The sequence below is a fragment of the Zingiber officinale genome, chromosome 1A (assembly GCF_018446385.1).
Source record: "Zingiber officinale cultivar Zhangliang chromosome 1A, Zo_v1.1, whole genome shotgun sequence".
In the NCBI taxonomy this organism is placed as follows: domain Eukaryota; kingdom Viridiplantae; phylum Streptophyta; class Magnoliopsida; order Zingiberales; family Zingiberaceae; genus Zingiber; species Zingiber officinale.
In genome coordinates, this window is record NC_055987.1 from 13,141,494 (window position 1) to 13,159,238 (window position 17,745).

General features: G+C 36.9%; 9 non-coding genes across 9 annotated transcripts; all 9 read left to right on the top strand.

Annotated features, from left to right (window-relative positions):
- Positions 1–13,373: 13,373 nt before the first annotated feature.
- On the top strand, positions 13,374–13,473 carry LOC122039377. Its single transcript, XR_006128206.1, has one exon. It is a non-coding gene; the product is annotated as a small nucleolar RNA Z107/R87 (small nucleolar RNA).
- A 277-nt stretch (positions 13,474–13,750) lies between these two features.
- On the top strand, positions 13,751–13,852 carry LOC122039122. Its single transcript, XR_006128017.1, has one exon. It is a non-coding gene; the product is annotated as a small nucleolar RNA R30/Z108 (small nucleolar RNA).
- A 385-nt stretch (positions 13,853–14,237) lies between these two features.
- LOC122039379 lies at positions 14,238–14,329 on the top strand. The gene has a single exon (XR_006128208.1). It is a non-coding gene; the product is annotated as a small nucleolar RNA snoR77Y (small nucleolar RNA).
- Positions 14,330–14,429: 100 nt separating this feature from the next.
- Positions 14,430–14,644, top strand: LOC122039364. The gene has a single exon (XR_006128195.1). It is a non-coding gene; the product is annotated as a small nucleolar RNA Z112 (small nucleolar RNA).
- Positions 14,645–14,948: 304 nt separating this feature from the next.
- Positions 14,949–15,042, top strand: LOC122039373. Its single transcript, XR_006128203.1, has one exon. It is a non-coding gene; the product is annotated as a small nucleolar RNA R44/J54/Z268 family (small nucleolar RNA).
- Positions 15,043–15,220: 178 nt separating this feature from the next.
- LOC122039356 lies at positions 15,221–15,307 on the top strand. Its single transcript, XR_006128188.1, has one exon. It is a non-coding gene; the product is annotated as a small nucleolar RNA Z159/U59 (small nucleolar RNA).
- Positions 15,308–16,442: 1,135 nt separating this feature from the next.
- LOC122039362 lies at positions 16,443–16,652 on the top strand. Its single transcript, XR_006128194.1, has one exon. It is a non-coding gene; the product is annotated as a small nucleolar RNA Z112 (small nucleolar RNA).
- A 34-nt stretch (positions 16,653–16,686) lies between these two features.
- On the top strand, positions 16,687–16,837 carry LOC122039390. The gene has a single exon (XR_006128218.1). It is a non-coding gene; the product is annotated as a small nucleolar RNA snoR2/U65 (small nucleolar RNA).
- An 18-nt stretch (positions 16,838–16,855) lies between these two features.
- On the top strand, positions 16,856–16,950 carry LOC122039372. Its single transcript, XR_006128202.1, has one exon. It is a non-coding gene; the product is annotated as a small nucleolar RNA R44/J54/Z268 family (small nucleolar RNA).
- Positions 16,951–17,745: the final 795 nt, after the last annotated feature.

Here is a 17,745-nt window from a genome sequence, read left to right on the forward strand (position 1 = left end):
ATAAAATCTACTAAAATATAACTTCAGATCAACCCGATCAATCAGAACCCCCCATCTAAAAATCTCAAATCTAAACATTTTCAATCCGAACCTTAAAACCGTCAGTCTGATTTCTTCAGATTACATCGGATCCATTTTAACAAGCCTACTATTGACCGGTTTACACACGGTTCTTTTTATACGAATAAAGTGGAATTTGGAGTTGGAATGTTCATTGAACGAATATTCTAAGGTGAAATATTTTATTCTGACCATTCAAATCAGTGTAAATTTTTTATAATTTCTAAAATTTGAGAAGAAAAATCTCATCACCTATCAAATAAAATTTTTATTAGCAAGTTATCAATTTAACCCAACAAGGCGAGTAAATTGAATGGGATAGTTGTGTTAAACAAACTAATAAAACTTGTCAAATTGGACTAGTTCAGTCATTTAAGCAAATTGAATTAAGCTAAACGATTCATATAGGTCATTCGGGTTGACAAGAAAGGGCAGATGGCCCGAATTGACTAAGCGAGTAAGTCGGTCAAAATTGACTAGTTAAGTCAATCAAATTAGACAAAATAGATAATTAATGGGTTGAACAGTCAAACCAATTGAATTAATTGAGTTAGACAGGTCCAACGAATCGAACGAGTTCAAATTTAACCAAACCAGCTGAAATTACATGAACATCGTAAAATTTGATTCGACTCTACAATCCTATGATATGTAAAAGAAAACCTAATTTTTATTGCATAAAATCGATGCTGGAATTCATGAAGTCTAGGATAGTAATTTAAGTTTAGAAAGTAATCATTCTGTCAGAAATCTAGGACATGACTAGGTGGAAGAAATAAGAGTCAATTTCGATTTAAGCCGAGTTAAATTTTATATTATTTTTAAAAATTCGATAATTGATTGAGTGACTTTTAAATTAAATTGTTGAAATAGTTATTTAAGTTTATTTTGATTTATTTATAAATTTGAGTTTATTTAAATATGATTTGAATTTTATTATTTAATATTTATATATTAAAATTATTTAATTGATTAGTAATTAAATAATTAATTTTGAATTTTAATTTATTTACTTATAAAGTTTGATAATAATTTTATTAATAAATATACTCCATATATATATATATATATATTAATGAATTGAATAATTTTTTTTTATTTTGTTAAACTTCATTTTTTTTTAATACAGATATTCGTACCCAATGGATTTTCAATGGGGGAGGGAGTGATTTTTGGAAATTTTAAACTAATAGATTTATGTTCACAATATAAAAGTCTAAATTTTGTATTTAAGAATTGAAAATAAGTTTAAATTTTAAAAATTTGACTTCAATTCTTAGGACGGTTTAAATCATCATGTATAATTTTAATTATATAATTAACTAATAATTACATAATCAAAATTATAAGAAATAAAATATAACTAAATATTATAGTTCAACATAATAATGTAATAAAAATTTATTTATTTAAATATTTTAATATATAATTTAGTTTAATATTTTATTATATTATTCTTCGTTACAAAATCAAATATTATTATTATTCTTTTAAAAATTTATGTTTTCCCTCTTTTTAAATATTACATATTTTTTTTATTTTTTTTTTTCACTTTTTATGCATTACATTGTTTGCGTAGTTTACATTTTTTTTTTCTTTTTGAATCTTACTTGTTTTTTAACTTTACGTTTTTTTTTTTGCTTTTTTTTTTTTTCCTTTACATATTCGGTTTTTATTAAACTTTATATACCTGCGCGCAGGAGTTGCATTTTTTTTTTTAATATTTTAAATTTTAAAAATCAATTAAAAAAATTAACATTTCCTTATATATATTTCTAATACATTAATATATCCCCTCAACATATTACAATACTCAATAAATACTTAAAATAATTTTATTTTATTTTTTTAAAAAAACTAAACACTATAACCTAATTGGAAAGTCTGAACCCTAGAGGTAAAATCTAAAAAAAAAATAGTTTTGATACTATAACCCAAAGCCTGAACTCTAGAGGTAAAATCTAAAAAAAAATAGCTTTGATACTATAACCCAACGTCTGAACCCTAAATAGCTTTGATACTATAACCCAAAGTCTAAACCCTAGAGGTAAAATTAAAAAAAAATAGTTTTGATACTATAACCCAAAACCTGAACCCTAGAAATAAAATTTTTAAAAAATATTTTAATTATTTTTTTTTTTAATTAAAACCTGTGATATCCTCTGCGCATGCACAGTTGTGCAGGCGCGCAGGATATCAATTATATATATATATATATATATATATATATATATATATATATATATATATATATATATATATATATATATATATATTAGTGGCGGATCCAAGAATTCAACCATGGAGGGACGATTTTTACACGGAATAAGGGGTGTATCCTCTATCTTCACCGGTGTAACCCTATAATACTAGGGGTTTCACTGTCGACAAGGAGGGGCGACCGCCGATGTCGCCCCCCTCTCGATCCGCCCCTATATATATATATATATAAATACAAATTTATTTTTAAAATAAAATATCATATATTTTTATTTTTTATTTAGTTTTTTTAGGAGAGGGTCGTTTTAGATAGAACCTAGGGTCAGCAAGCCGGTGTGCCAAATCAAAAGCTAGAAATCAACCCCTCTCCTGATTGACCTTGTCGATTAGATGACTTTTTAATGAGCCTCATTCTCGGTTCGAACTGAATTTGCTCGGGGCTTTGCTCCGTTCTCTCCGAAGCTCATTTTTTGTCATTAATAATGCACGAGGGTCTATTAGCGAATCATATCTGTGTATAGATACTTAAACATACGCAATACACTTCTCTATACCAATATGATTGATGGGATGCAACATAAGCATACAGATGGGATAGATTGATTGATCACAGGATAATGTCTCATTAATGTGGAGATTATAAGATGCAAAAGGCGAAATTGCTCGCCCCCCCCCTCCTCCGTCGCACCCGACCCCAGGGCATCACGAGGGAGGTAAATCACGAGCAGACAAGTAGTGGGTGGAGTGAGGTGCATAGGGTCCAGAGATTTACGTCCCGACAGTCCTGCAGTTCGACCCCGGACATTATAAAGGGGGTTCTTCTTCGTTGACACAGGTACACACTGTTAGATATTGGGGCCTAAATGGACCAATACGATTTTGAGGAGGAAAAATTGGAAGCCATCAATTGTTGAAAGTCGTAATTGACTTCAAAATTGAAATCTACATTTCGCGTAGATAGATTTAGACTATTAATTTGCTCAAAACCGATTAAGGGTGAATGAGAAATTAATGTTCAAAGTCGGCCCAAAATAACGTTGGTTATTCATTAAGGAAATGCAAGGGAGAATAGTCCCACATCGAAAATTTCCGATGTGCATTCCTTACTTATTAATGATGTTGAGTTATTGGAGTTAACTCAGAAAAGTACCAGGTACTCTCTGCTCAGGGGCGAGCAGGTGCTCGCACCTGTGAGCCCGCCACCCGCCACGTGCGCAATGGGCGCAATGGGCGCAATGTAGGCGCACTTTGCACTTCGCATCGTCGCGAGGAGCTTAAATTTATGCTCCAGGTGACATTGCAGTGCCTACATGGCACTCGGGTGACGTGTCAGGCTAGTACCTGACATGGCAGTGCCTATGTGGCATCCTCGTGGGCAAAGGGAGATGACTGGACAGTTGGTTGGGCGAACGGATGGCAGCCGTTGATCAACGTTGATCAAAGAAGTATGGTGGATCGCTTGTGATGCGATCTAGAGCGTTGGATCACAATGAGTCACGATCTGACGGCTTGGGATGAGACATAATCTGAAGCATCGGATCAATGGATCCAGATCCGATGGCTGATAGATCTGAGGGTCACAACTCTTAGATCTGATGGATGAGATTAAAGGGGCTATGTGAAGGGTTATAACTCTTCAGATCGGACGACCCAGATTAATCCACCCAAAGGTCACACCCCTCCCTAAAGCTTCTTCCTTCTGTATAAATAGAACCCTCCAGATTGGAATCAAATCACTCAACTTAATCTTCTCTTCCTCAAGTATTCACTCACTCATCTTGTGCATTCAAGAGTCCAAGAAGCCTACGAGAAGGTTCGCTGGTCTCGGAAGTCGGAGTGCTACGATTCCGAGACGATTGTCGTCGTTGTATCTTGGGAACGAATTGCAACAATCCGTTAAGCACCGTAGCGGAGCAATATCGTTTACGGAGATAGTGTCGAACACTAGCCTCGACGATCAGTTTGCATACTCCGGAATTTACCGGAACCAACAGTCGTAAACGATATTCCGTACAAACTGATATGGATACCAACGACGTTCCAACCGCCATTCCGACCGCTGTTCCGACGGCCGTTCCGACATCCATTCCGCACGGAGAAAAGCCGGAGAAATTCACCGGAGCCGACTTCAAAAGATGGCAGTAGAAGATGCTGTTCTACTTAACAACGCTAAACCTTGTACGGTTTTTGCGTGAAGACCCGCCAGTCGCTACGGACGGTAGCAAGGCTGCTTGCGATACGTGGACGCACGGAGATTTTCTGTGTCGCAACTACATTCTCAACGCCTTGGACAACACGTTGTATAACGTGTATTGTTCATTGGAGACAGCGAAATCTTTGTGGGAATCGCTTGAGAAGAAATACTGTTGATACAGTCTGACCTGGATGTTGTTTTGCTGTTGACACTGATTTAAGTTTGTATCAGATATTTAACTCAGATTAATTACTAATCTAGGTTGACTTGGTTGACCTGATTCGGGAAAAAGTCCAAGTATGGAGACTTGGCACTGGAGAAGTCCAAGTAGCACGAGTGGAAAGTCCTAACTGGGATGTTAGGCAGTTGGAAAGTCCTGGTGAGTGAAACCAGGTGAAAACCCTAGTGAGTGAAGCTAGGTGCAAGTCCTGGTGAGTGAAGCCAGGCAAGGAAAAATCCAGATGGATCAAGGGTGATCGGACATCTGGTGTTGAAAAGTCCAAGAAGGAAGCTTGGCATGCGAAGTCAGAGAGGGCTCGGTAGCTCGTTCTCTAGGACCAGATGAAGTCGGAGAGAGCTAGGGAGCTCGTTTCTCCGGACTAGGTCAGAGAGGGCTCGACCCGGACTGAGTCAAGAAGCTGGATCGGTCGGCAGACCGATCCATTGAAACCTTGGACACCTGATCGGTGCGGACCGATCCGGTGGCTCTTATACGATCGGTGCCGACCGATCGGTGTCGATGGCTCTTGAGCGTTCTTGATCGGTTTGCAAACCGATCGAAATCGATTAGTAGCCCATTGTGATTTTACTTGATCGGTCTGCGGACCAATCAGAAATCAATCGATAGCCTACTGATTTCATTGATCGATGCGGAGACCGATCAGAGGTTTCTGGATCGGCGACATCGATCGGTGCGGGGACCGATCAGTTATCTGATCGGTCGCGACCGATCAAAGCTGCGCACCGCCGGAAAGCGGCGCTGATCGGTGCGGGACCGATCAGATAGTTCTGATCGGTCCGGACCGATCAGCGATGATCGAGCGTGGTTGATGCGACCACGATATTATTCGCTTTGCATGCACTTTTTCTGATTGCCGTATTTGTATTCACCTATCTGTTTTTAACCATTCGCTGTGAGTCTTTCTAGCTTGCAGGTTGCAGGTCACATTCTCATGTCTGGATTCAAATTAAGCTTCATTAAGAGAAGGAGACAAGTACCCTTTTCACTGTAATTTGCTGCAACAAATACATTTGGGGCATCAACGTTCACTGGCGAAATCCGATTACGATTGGGCTGCTCAGTTTGACTTCTTCCCATTGGTTGGTATCCAGAGACGCCAGTGATTTCCATTGGCATGTGTTCAGAGAATCAGAAGAGGAGGAGAGGTGATTGGCTACGCCTGGCTGGCAGCAGCGATTCTGCAGACGGCGGTGATTCGAGCCAGTGAAGCAGAGAGACATAAGAAGGAAGAAGAGGAGTTCAGAAAGGAAGGATTCTGAATTCTCTGTCTTTTGTGATCAAGTCTTCGAGAGAGCAAGTTGGTGAAGCTGTGAGCTCCTTGCTGAGAAGGTTGATTGTGCGCTCTCTGCTCTGTTCTCTTCTCCGCGTGGCTGTAAGCTCATCTTAATATCTTTCTCAGCCACTGTAAGTCTTGTGCTTAAATCTATAATCATCTGAGACTTTGTTGAGAGGTTGCTCCACCGAGAAGGAGACATCTTTAGCCGGATCTTGTCCGGGGTGTGATCTACCGAAAGATCAAGGAGTCGTCCTCCTTACGGACACGCCGAGGAGTAGGGGCAAGTTATCCCCGAACCTCATATATCCTTGTGTCTGCTGTGTGTTTGTTTTCTTTCGTTTTAGTTTTTCTACTTCCGCTGTGCTGTGCTAACAAAGTTCTTGAAGAAATTTCTGTTTAGTGTTTTCCAAAGAGGCTATTCACCCCCCTCTAGTCATCTAAGATCCCAACAAATACAAGACCGAAAATGCCGGACTGAAGAAATTCATCGTCGGCCGGTTTCTGGATTTCAAGATGGTGGACTCAAAGAGCGTCTCATCTCAAGTCCAAGATATGCAATTAATACTGCATGATCTGGACGCCGAAGGAATGAAGCTGAACGAGTCATTCGCAGTTGCTGCGGTAATTGAGAAGCTCCCTCCGTCATGGAAGGATTTCAAGAATTACCTAAAGCACAAGCAAAAGGAGATAGGGCTGCAAGACCTGATCCTGAGGCTATGAATAGAGGAGGATAATCGAAAGTTATCCGACTGCAGAGGAACCAAGCGGACTATAGACGATATGTCCAACCTGGTCGAGCCGAACGCTAAAAAGCCGAAACAATTCAAGAAGAAGGCACTGGCGAAGAAGTTCAAGGGATCCTGCTACATCTTGGAAAGGCAGGAACTGTCCCAGGAGAAGCCAAGAAGGGACGAAGTTTGCAACCTGCGAACCACGTCAACCTCTCTTGAGGACTTGGATCTCACTGCGGTTGTATTTGAAGCCAACTTGGTGGATACCAACCCGAAGCAGTGGTTCATTGATACTGGAGCAACTCGTCATATCTGTTCCGATAAGGCGATGTTCTCCAAGTATACTCCGATAAATGGCAGGAAGCTTTATATGGGTAATTCCACGACGTCGCCAATTGTTGGACTCGAAAAGGTTGTTCTGAAGATGACGTCCGGAAAGGAGCTAACACTCATTGATGTACTCCATGTTCCCGACATCAGTAAGAACCTAGTTTCTGGAGCGGCATTGGTCAAGGCCGGATTTAGGCTAGTGTTCCAGTCAGACAACTTTGTACTTACGAAGAATGGTGTCTTCGTAGGAAAGGGGTACCTAGAAAAGGGTCTATTCAAAATGGTTGTAATGCCTGTACTCCGAAATTTTGATGGTAATAAAATAAATGCTTCCAGCTATGTTGTTGAGTGTTTTAATTTATGGCATGATCGACTCGGACATGTGCATAATAATACTCTTAAACGTCTCGTCAAATTAAATTTATTACCAAACGTCAATGTTGACGGAACACACAAATGTGAAGTGTGCGTGGAAGCAAAAATGACGAAACTACCTTTTCATTCGGTGGAAAGGTCAACGACTCCTCTAGAGTTAATACATAGTGATCTATGCGACTTGAAATTTGTGCAAACTAGAGGAGGTAAAAAGTATTTTATTACTTTTATCGATGACTGCACAAAGTTCTGTTATGTCTTTCTTTTAAGAAGTAAAGACGAATCCCTAGAGGCATTTAGAACTTATAAAACAGAAGTTGAAAATCAACTCGACAAACGAATTAAAATAATTCGTAGCGATAGAGGTGGAGAATATGGTGCACCGTTTAATGAATTTTGTTCAGAATCTGGCATTATTCATCAAACAACGGCACCTTACTCACCTCAATCGAACGGTGTTGCCGAACGTAAAAATCGGACACTAAAAGAGATGATGAATGCCTTGTTGATAAATTCAGGCTTACCTCAAAACTTGTGGGGGGAAGCAATATTATCGGCAAATCACATTCTCAACAAAATCCCTCATAAGAAAAGTGATAAAACTCCTTATGAACTATGGAAAGGCCGCTAGCCATCGTACAAATACCTGAAAGTGTGGGGGTGCTTGGCAAAGGTCGAAGTACCTAAACCAAAGCAAGTAAAGATCGGACCTAAAACGTTCGATGCGGTATTTGTCGGATATGCCCATAATAGTAGTGCATATCGTTTCCTAGTTCACAAATCAGACATTCCTGATATTCATGTGGGAACAACCATAGAATCTCGGAATGCAATATTCTTTGAAAACATATTCCCAAATAAAAAGGGAAATGTTGAAAATGATAACAACGGAAGTTCAAACGAGAATGTCGTTACCGAACTTAGCTGTTATAAAAGAACTATTAACGATCAAAACAAAGAGCCACGTCGTAGCAAACGGGCTAGAGTTGAGAAATCGTTCGGGCCAGATTACATGACTTTTATGTCAGAAATGGAACCAAGAACATTAAGTGAGGCTCTCTCTAGTCCCGATGCTCCAATGTGGAAAGAAGCTGTCAATAGTGAGATTGAGTCTATCATGAATAATCATACTTGGGAATTAGTAGACCTTCCTTCTGGTAATAAACCATTAGGTTGTAAGTGGATACTAAAACGTAAGTATAAAGCTGATGGATCAATTGACAAGTATAAGGCCAGACTTGTAGCCAAAGGGTACAAGCAAGAGGAAGGCCTTAATTACTTCGACACCTACTCACCAGTGACAAGGATTACGTCCATACGAGTGCTAATAGCCATTGCAGCACTGTATGACCTTGAAATACATCAAATGGATGTTAAGACTGCGTTCTTAAATGGTGAGTTGGAAGAAGAAATTTATATGGAGCAACCCGAAGGGTTCATAGCTCCAAGAAATGAGAAAAAGGTGTGTCGACTTGTTAAGTCGTTATACGGACTTAAGCAAGCGCCTAAACAATGGCACGAAAAATTTGACAAAGTAATGCTGTCAAACGAATTCAGAATAAATGAATGTGACAAATGCATTTATGTCAAAAACACACCCAAAGGCTATATAATCGTCTGTCTGTACGTAGACGACATGCTAATAATGGGTAGTAATCATGATGTAATCATGACTACAAAGAAAATGTTGACCAAAAATTTCGATATGAAAGATATGGGTCAAGCAGATGTTATATTGGGAATTAAAATTCTCAGGACATCAGAGGGGATAGTTCTAACACAATCCCATTATGTAGAATCAGTATTGAAAAGATTCAATGCGTACGATCTTTCTACTGTAAAAACACCTATGGATCTAAGTCAACACTTAGCGAAAAACCATGGTGAGACCATATCGCAGTTGGAATACTCTCGGATAATAGGCAGTTTGATGTATCTTACAAACTGCACACGTCCGGATATTGCCTGTACGGTCAACAAGCTGAATCGTTTCACCAGTAATCCAAACGACGCCCATTGGAAGGCATTGATGCGAGTTCTTAGATATTTGAAATATACTATGAACTATGGATTACATTATGGAAAATATCCCGCTGTGTTGGAGGGATATTGTGATGCTAATTGGATATCAGATACAAAAGACTCCAAATCCACTAGTGGATATGTATTCACGATCGGTGGGGGAGCAGTATCTTGGAAATCCACTAAGCAGACGTGCATTGCTCGGTCAACTATGGAATCCGAGTTTATAGCACTAGACAAAGCAGCTGAGGAAGCTGAATGGCTGCGGAACTTCTTGGAAGATATTCCGAGCTGGGAAAAACCTGTACCTGCCGTACTGATCCACTGTGATAGTCAATCGGCGATTGGAATGGCACAGAGTAGTATGTATAATGGGAAGTCAAGACATATACGTCGTAGACATAATACCATTAGGCAGTTGATCTCGAATGGAGTGATTGCAATCGACTATGTTAAGTCCAAAGATAATTTGGCAGATCCTCTTACGAAAGGGTTGAGTCGAGATCAAGTATACTGCTCATCAAGAGGAATGGGATTAAAAATTTACAAAAAACGACTGAAGGGAAAACCCAACCTTGTTGACTGGAGATCCCAAGATCTTGGTTCAATGGGACAACAAAGTTTCAGAAGTTGTGGTTCAGCACAGGAGATAGTTTATCTCTATCCCAATCCTAGGATGAATTTGTGCTGTCCTACCTCATGTAGTGAGGTTAAGCTTATGCTTTTAGTGACTTCTATACCTTATAAGGTGGAGTATGGTAGGATACTCTTGATAGAAGTGTTACCTATGTGAGTGTGAAGACAGGCCGCTTCAATGAAACACTCATGAATCCAAGATGGTGTCCATGGCCAAAACGGAACCAACCATGAGAACCTAAAGTAGGTGAGATTTGTCTCTGTGTGGGTGTTATTGTCTTAGTATACACAAACAGCTGAGCAGTTCAAGACATCACGTTCACTGCGCAGCCTAGTATACTCGATAGCATTCCATTACGGAAGGTTCAAAGCCACAAGCTACCTCTCCCGATGCAGTGACTTATCGATTGGACTCTTGTAAAGTGTCAGCATGCATACACGCATTACATTAATTTCCATTCATGTGGGGGATTGTTAGATATTGGGGCCTAAATGGACCAATACGATTTTGAGGAGGAAAAATCGGAAGCCATCAATTGTTGAAAGTCGTAATTGACTTCAAAATTGAAATCTACATTTCGCGTAGATAGATTTAGACTATTAATTTGCTTAAAACCGATTAAGGGTGAATGAGAAATTAATGTTCAAAGTCGGCCCAAAATAACGTTGGTTATTCATTAAGGAAATGCAAGGGAGAATAGTCCCACATCGGAAATTTCCGATGTGCATTCCTTACTTATTAATGATGTTGAGTTATTGGAGTTAACTCAGAAAAGTACCAGGTACTCTCTGCTCAGGGGCGAGCAGGTGCTCGCACCTGTGAGCCCGCCACGTGCGCACGTGCGCAATGGGCGCTTTGTAGGCGCACTTTGCATCGTCGCGAGGAGCATTGAGGAGCATAAATTTATGCTCCAGGTGACATTGCAGTGCCTACATGGCACTCGGGTGACGTGTCAGGCTAGTACCTGACATGGCAGTGCCTATGTGGCATCCTCGTGGGCAAAGGGAGATGACTGGACAGTTGGTTGGGCGAACGGATGGCAGCCGTTGATCAAAGAAGTATGGTGGATCGCTTGTGATGCGATCTAGAGCGTTGGATCACAATGAGTCACGATCTGACGGCTTGGGATGAGACATGATCTGAAGCATCGGATCAATGGATCCAGATCCGATGGCTGATAGATCTGAGGGTCACAACTCTTAGATCTGATGGATGAGATTAAAGGGGCTATGTGAAGGGTTATAACTCTTCAGTCCGGACGGCCCAGATTAATCCACCCAAAGGTCACACCCCTCCCTAAAGCCTCTTCCTTTTGTATAAATAGAACCCTCCAGATTGGAATCAAATCACTCAACTTAATCTTCTCTTCCTCAAGTATTCACTCACTCATCTTGTGCATTCAAGAGTCCAAGAAGCCTACGAGAAGGTTCGCTGGTCTCGGAAGTCGGAGTGCTACGATTCCGAGACGATTGTCGTCGTTGTATCTTGGGAACGAATTGCAACAATCCGTTAAGCACCGTAGCGGAGCAATATCGTTTACGGAGATAGTGTCGAACACTAGCCTCGACGATCAGTTTGCATACTCCGAAATTTACCGGAACCAACACACACACATATACACATCTTCTACTTTATGTTTTTTTCCCACCCTCACATTTTGTTAACTTGATCGTTGGAGTGAGCCAAGGACCCTTGCCCTGCTTATTGCCAGTTTATTTCCCTCTATGTTGCTTCTTTGCAAGGGATCATCGACACTTCATGACGAGGCATTCCTTGAAGTTCTTTAAGCAAGTCAACACCAACGTCTTATGATCGACGGATCACCCTCCATCGCTTCCATACAAGATCAGAGCTAGTAAATGTAGGTCAAAGCTAAGATTTGTGATATTCAAGTTTGTTTGATAATATAACCAAACTAAGTTAAGTCGTACTTAACATAAAATAAGGTGTTGAAATGATTGTTTAAGTTTGATTTGATTTAAGATTTATGAGTTTGAACTTAGTTCATACTTAGTTTGAGTTTGGTTCATTTAGATATTATTGAATTCTTAATTCAAATTTGTTTGATTATTTAAAATTTTTATATTTTAAATTTGTTTGATTAATTATTGAACTTAATAATATAAAATTATTTTCTAATTTGATTTATTTATTTATTTGGCACGTTGATAAATTTTTTATCAAAGAATATCAAATATTATTCATTTGTTATAAATATTATTTATGAATATTAACAAGTTGAACACGTATTAAAATTTATTTATTTAATTTAATAAATTATTTAAATCTGTTTATTTAAATAAATCTATACCAAATTTATTTGTGAACATTTTGATCATTCATTGGGCTACGTAAATGGTAGAGGGGCCTTTAAAAAGCATCCTTAATAAAGTTGTAAACTATAAATACATTATAAAAAAATATTTCCAAAATCTGATCGTAATTAATGTAAGAACGAAGAAAAAAAATATTCATAGCATGCTGATTAAAAGCAATAAGTTCTGAACACAAATATCCTAGATATTTTGAAAAAGTTTATCTTTAAATTAATAAATGCCAATTTTTAATATTATGAATGAAATATATATTTTAGATAAGACGTATATGGATATTAATTAATATTTAAGTTCTGACCAATAAGATTTATTCTAATATTTAAAGGATGTTTAAATTTTTAAATAAAATTGTAACAAAGAAGAAACAACGATTTGATAAGATCGATTAATATCTTTTTATTGGAAATTGTCTAATTGATTTTTATAAACTAGTATAACAAATCAAGATTCATATTTGAAAGCGCTGATTCAAAAATAACTACTTAACTCGATTGATAAAATAGTTTTTCTCTAAATATATATTTTTAATCCTATGTAATACGTAGGATCATAATTATTTCTAAAAAGAAATCTTTTATTATAAAAAAATTCGATTTGAATCATTCAAATCATCAGAATCATTATTTCCATCCTTAATTATTAGATTTACTTTTATAAACTTCTATAAAAATAGTTTCACGGGGAATCCGTGTAAAAAATAAAAAAATAATAAATTTATTAAAAATTGACAGGTTCGGTTGCTTAAACCCTAAAGTTGACAGGTTCAGGCGGTAAGTGTGCGGCGGAAACCCTAATAAGTATATTTGGCTATCTATCTATCCTTTTTATCTATAAATATATCCATCAATAATTGAATGTCATTGTGTTGATTTGCCTACTTGTATCTTTAAGATTTATTTTTACCAGGTATACGATCAATATTTCTCGATTCTTCTTCTTCTTCGAAGTGGAGATTGCCGTGACGACTACGGATATTCAAGCTCAACAGACCGGATCACAGATCTCTCTTCGTGGGATTTGTATGTCGACCACCCCGCTGACCTGAGCAATCTCCATTAGATGTATCTTTTTGTCGTATATGATTTCTGATTTTTTTTCTTTCGATTTTGGGTTACCGGTCTCTTCCCTCGATGTCGTATTCTTCACTTCATTGATCAACCGGTGCCTTTTTTTTTCTTCATCATTGCCAAAAAAGTTTTTATATTCTTCAGTTCATTGATCAGCCGGTGCCTTTTTTTTTTCACAAATATATATTCTTCATCATTGCCAAAAAAGTTTATACAGTGTTTAGTTGATCTTTTCCTTTAATCTGTATCTATGAAATTGGAGAATGATGGGATGAGGATAAGAGAGCTCCCTCTTCTGAAATACACATTGAGGATGCTCGCTGGCAGAATCGAACCATTAACAAATATGCCACCACTGAGCCTTTGTTCTTCTTGTATTGTTTTCTTTCTTGTTTTTTTTGTCAAAATTTTTATATGTTTTACAAGTCCATTATAAGGACGAAGTAAAATCTCGAATTATTCAACCTTTGATCTGAGTATCTATGATCCAAATGATGCTTTCTCTTTATTTCTGAATCGTAATCTGTTTGTAAATTCAATTCAATTTTTAAACTACGGTCTTGTTTGCCAATTTTTAATTGCAATTTTGTTATTTGATGAAAGCATACATTTTTTCTTAGGACACTTTACTACACAGCCTAGTTTTAGGTTGTGGATGAGAATAATACTCTCATGCTGATGAATGTGCCTCTCTATTTATTGTTTGTTAGTCATTTTACTAAAATTTTTTGATTTTTTTCTTACTAATTAGCTTATGATGATTGCTATTTGTGTTGGAATTACCGACTGATGTGGTTAAAACCATCATGAAGCATATCATCTGGCTTTCTGAAGCTTTTATTTTTCCATCTTTTTGTATTGATATTTTTTTTTCATTAAAGCAAATTGTTGTTTTGTTGAATTTATAATTCTATCTGCATTGAATTTCTTTATGTTTGAAATCCTGATGAGGATGACGAAGCCTCTTGATAGGAAGTACCGTATGACACTTTAAACAACATTTGTGCCAACCAGTTTCTTGCACTTTTCTCTTCATTTGCTCCACTCAAGTTCTGAAAGAATTGAGCTGTAGTGTATGTTAAATGATTAGTGTAAATTTACTGGAACTGGTCATGATTGTGTGTGTGAGAGATCTTAAACGGGTCTTTGAGGGTTCCACGGCTTTAATGTTGTTTGACTATTATCCTCTAGACCTGTTGCACGTGTTCAGTAGCTTATGCAGCGATTGATGCTGCTATTGTCAGGCCAATCAAAGTCCTTTATTGGCTTTTCGTTTGCTGATAGGAATCTGTCAAAAAGTTTTAATTTATCCATGGTGCCGTCATATGCTCCATATTACCTGAAGCATAGATTTCATGTTTAATATTTTAGTTGTTTAGATACTACTGCATATTTCAGTTTCACTATATCATTCTTGTTTTTTTTATTGTTACTAAATTGTGTTTATTTTGGTTTAAGTTATGCAAGTGATGAGAAACATAGACAGGGACATCTGCACTCTTCAAGAGGTTGATGACTAGTTCTATGGTAAATGGGAATCTCTCTGATGCAATATTTTTTTTTTTTTAAATTTGACTTCGTAATTTTCATAATTAATTTATTCTTAGATAACAATGCTTTTCTTGTCACTGCCATTTAAGTCCTTATGTCATGCTCTGAGACTTTTCTTTGCACAGAAATTTGTATTTTGATATTTTTGTTTTGGTATGTTAATTCATTTTCTATTATTCTGACTCCTATGATGATTAAATAAAAATTTTAGTTCTTCCTAGGTGGCAAACCATGCGGAATAAACATGGAGACCTGAACTGAGGAGTATTTTTAAATTTTAATTTCCTCTTTAATTTGTGACAGATTATTTCTCTGGTTTACTATGTGGGATGGTTCGTTCTAAAGGTTTGTAATTGGAGGATTTTTTTGTCTTTATTTGATGGTGTCAATGATTCATGGAATGCCATTGTGTTGTTTTACCTATTTGTTATTTAGATCTATTAGATTTATTTTGACCAGGTAGACAATCAATACTTTTTGATTCTTCTCCAAATTGGAAATTGCCATGACGGCTATGGAAATTCAAGCACAACAGACTGGATAAGAGATCTCTCAACAAGGGATTTGCATTTCGACCACCCTGCTTGCGTGAGCAATCTCCATTAGAATCTTTTAGTCATATTTAATTTCTGATTTTTTGTTTTCTGATATTGGGTTACTGATCTCTTCACTCATATCATATTCTTCACTTCATTGATCAAAAGGTGCCTATTTTTATATCTCTAGATCCCTGTGTGTTTGTTTGCAATATGTCATCTTGTGGAGAATCGCTTATCATCATTGCCAAAAAAGTTTATACAATGTCTCGTTGATCATTTCCTTTAATCTGTATCTATGTCATTGGACAGTAATGGGATGAGGATAACAGAGCTCCCTCTTCTGAAGTACACATTGAAAATGCTCGCTGGCAGAATTGAACCATTAACAGTTACTCCAACGCTGACTCTTTATTCTCCATGTAATTTTCTCTTTCTTTCCTTTCTTTTTTAAAATTTTTTATGTTTGCCACCGTAAATATCTTGAATTTTTTATGTTTGCTGCCGCTTTAATTCTGAATAGTATATTCTATTTGTAATTTATATTTTTAAATTTTGGTTCTGTTTTCCATTTTATTAATATTTGCAAATTTGTCATGATGAAAGCATGAATATTATCTCAGGACACCTTCCTACACAGCCTAGTTTTAGCCTGTGGATGAGAATATTACGTTCATGCTGATGAATGGCTCTATGTATTGTTTATTTTTTTTCTTCATATTAGCTTATGCCGATGGCTATCTGTTTATTAGTCACCTGGCTTTCTGAACTTGTATTTCTATCTTCTCTTTGATTTGTTATTTTTTTTTTTAAAACTCTATCTGCATTTCTTAACTCAATCTTCATTGAAATTCATTATGTTTGAAATCCCAATGAGGATGATAAGACCTTGATAGGAAGTGCCGTATGACACTTTAAACAGCAGCTGTGCCAACCAGTTACCTGCAGTTTTCTCTGCATTTGCTCCACTCAAATTCTGTAAGAACTGAGCTGTAGCGTATGTCAAATGATTTAGTGTAGATCAACTGGAACTGGTCATAGTTGTTTGCGTGATTTTAAATGGGTCTCTGAGGGTTCCACGAGTTAAAGTTTTTCAACTATTATTCTCTAGATTTGATGTCATGCCTTCAATAGCTTTTTCATTGATTGATGGTGCTATTGTCAGGCCAATAAAAAGTTCTTTATTGGCTTTTCGTTGGCTGATTGGAATCGTTGGAAAAGTTTTTATCTATTCATCGTGCTGTTTACGTCAATTACATTTGCTCCATTTTACTTAAGTTATGCAAGTGATGAGAAACATAGACAGGGACATCTGCACTCTTCCAAGAGGTTGATGACTAGTTCTATGGTAAATGGGAATCTCTCTGATGCAATATTTTTTATAATTGTATTTTGATACTTTTTTTTGATGACTAGTTCTTCCTAGGTGGCAAACAATGCGGAATAAACACAGATACCTCAACTGAGGTGTATTTTTAAATTTTAATTTCCGCTCTAATTTCTTACAGATTATTTCTCTGGTTTACTAAGTTGAATGGTTCTTTCTAAAGGTTTGGAATTATAAGTATTTTTTTGTCTTTATTTGATGTTGTCTATGATTCATGCGATGCCATTGTGTTGTTTTGCCTATTGGTTCTTTAGATCTGTTAGATTTATTTTGTCCAGGTACAATCAATATTTCTTAATTCGTCTTCAAAGTGGAGATTGCCATGACGGCTATGGAAATTCAAGCAAACTCTCATTGAGGATTTGTATGTCACTACGTCCTGCTGACCTGAGCAATCTCCATTAGAAGTATCTTTTTGTCATATTTAATTTCTTATTTTTTGTTTACATCTCTTCACTTATATCATATTCGTCACTTCATTGATCAAAAGGTACCATTTTTATTTCTCTTGATCCCTTGTCATCATTGCCAAAAAAGAGTATATATTGTATTGTTGATCTTTTCTTTTAATTTGTATCTATGTCATTGGACAGTGATGGGATGAGGATAACAAAGATCCCTCTTCTGTAGTACACATTGAGAATGAACCATTAACAATTACACCAGCACTGGCCCTTTATTCTCCATGTAATTCTCTCTTTCTTGCCTTTTTTTTGGTTCAAAATTTGTATGTTAGCCACATCCATGTAATTTTCAATCATGCTTAAATTCTGAATCATATT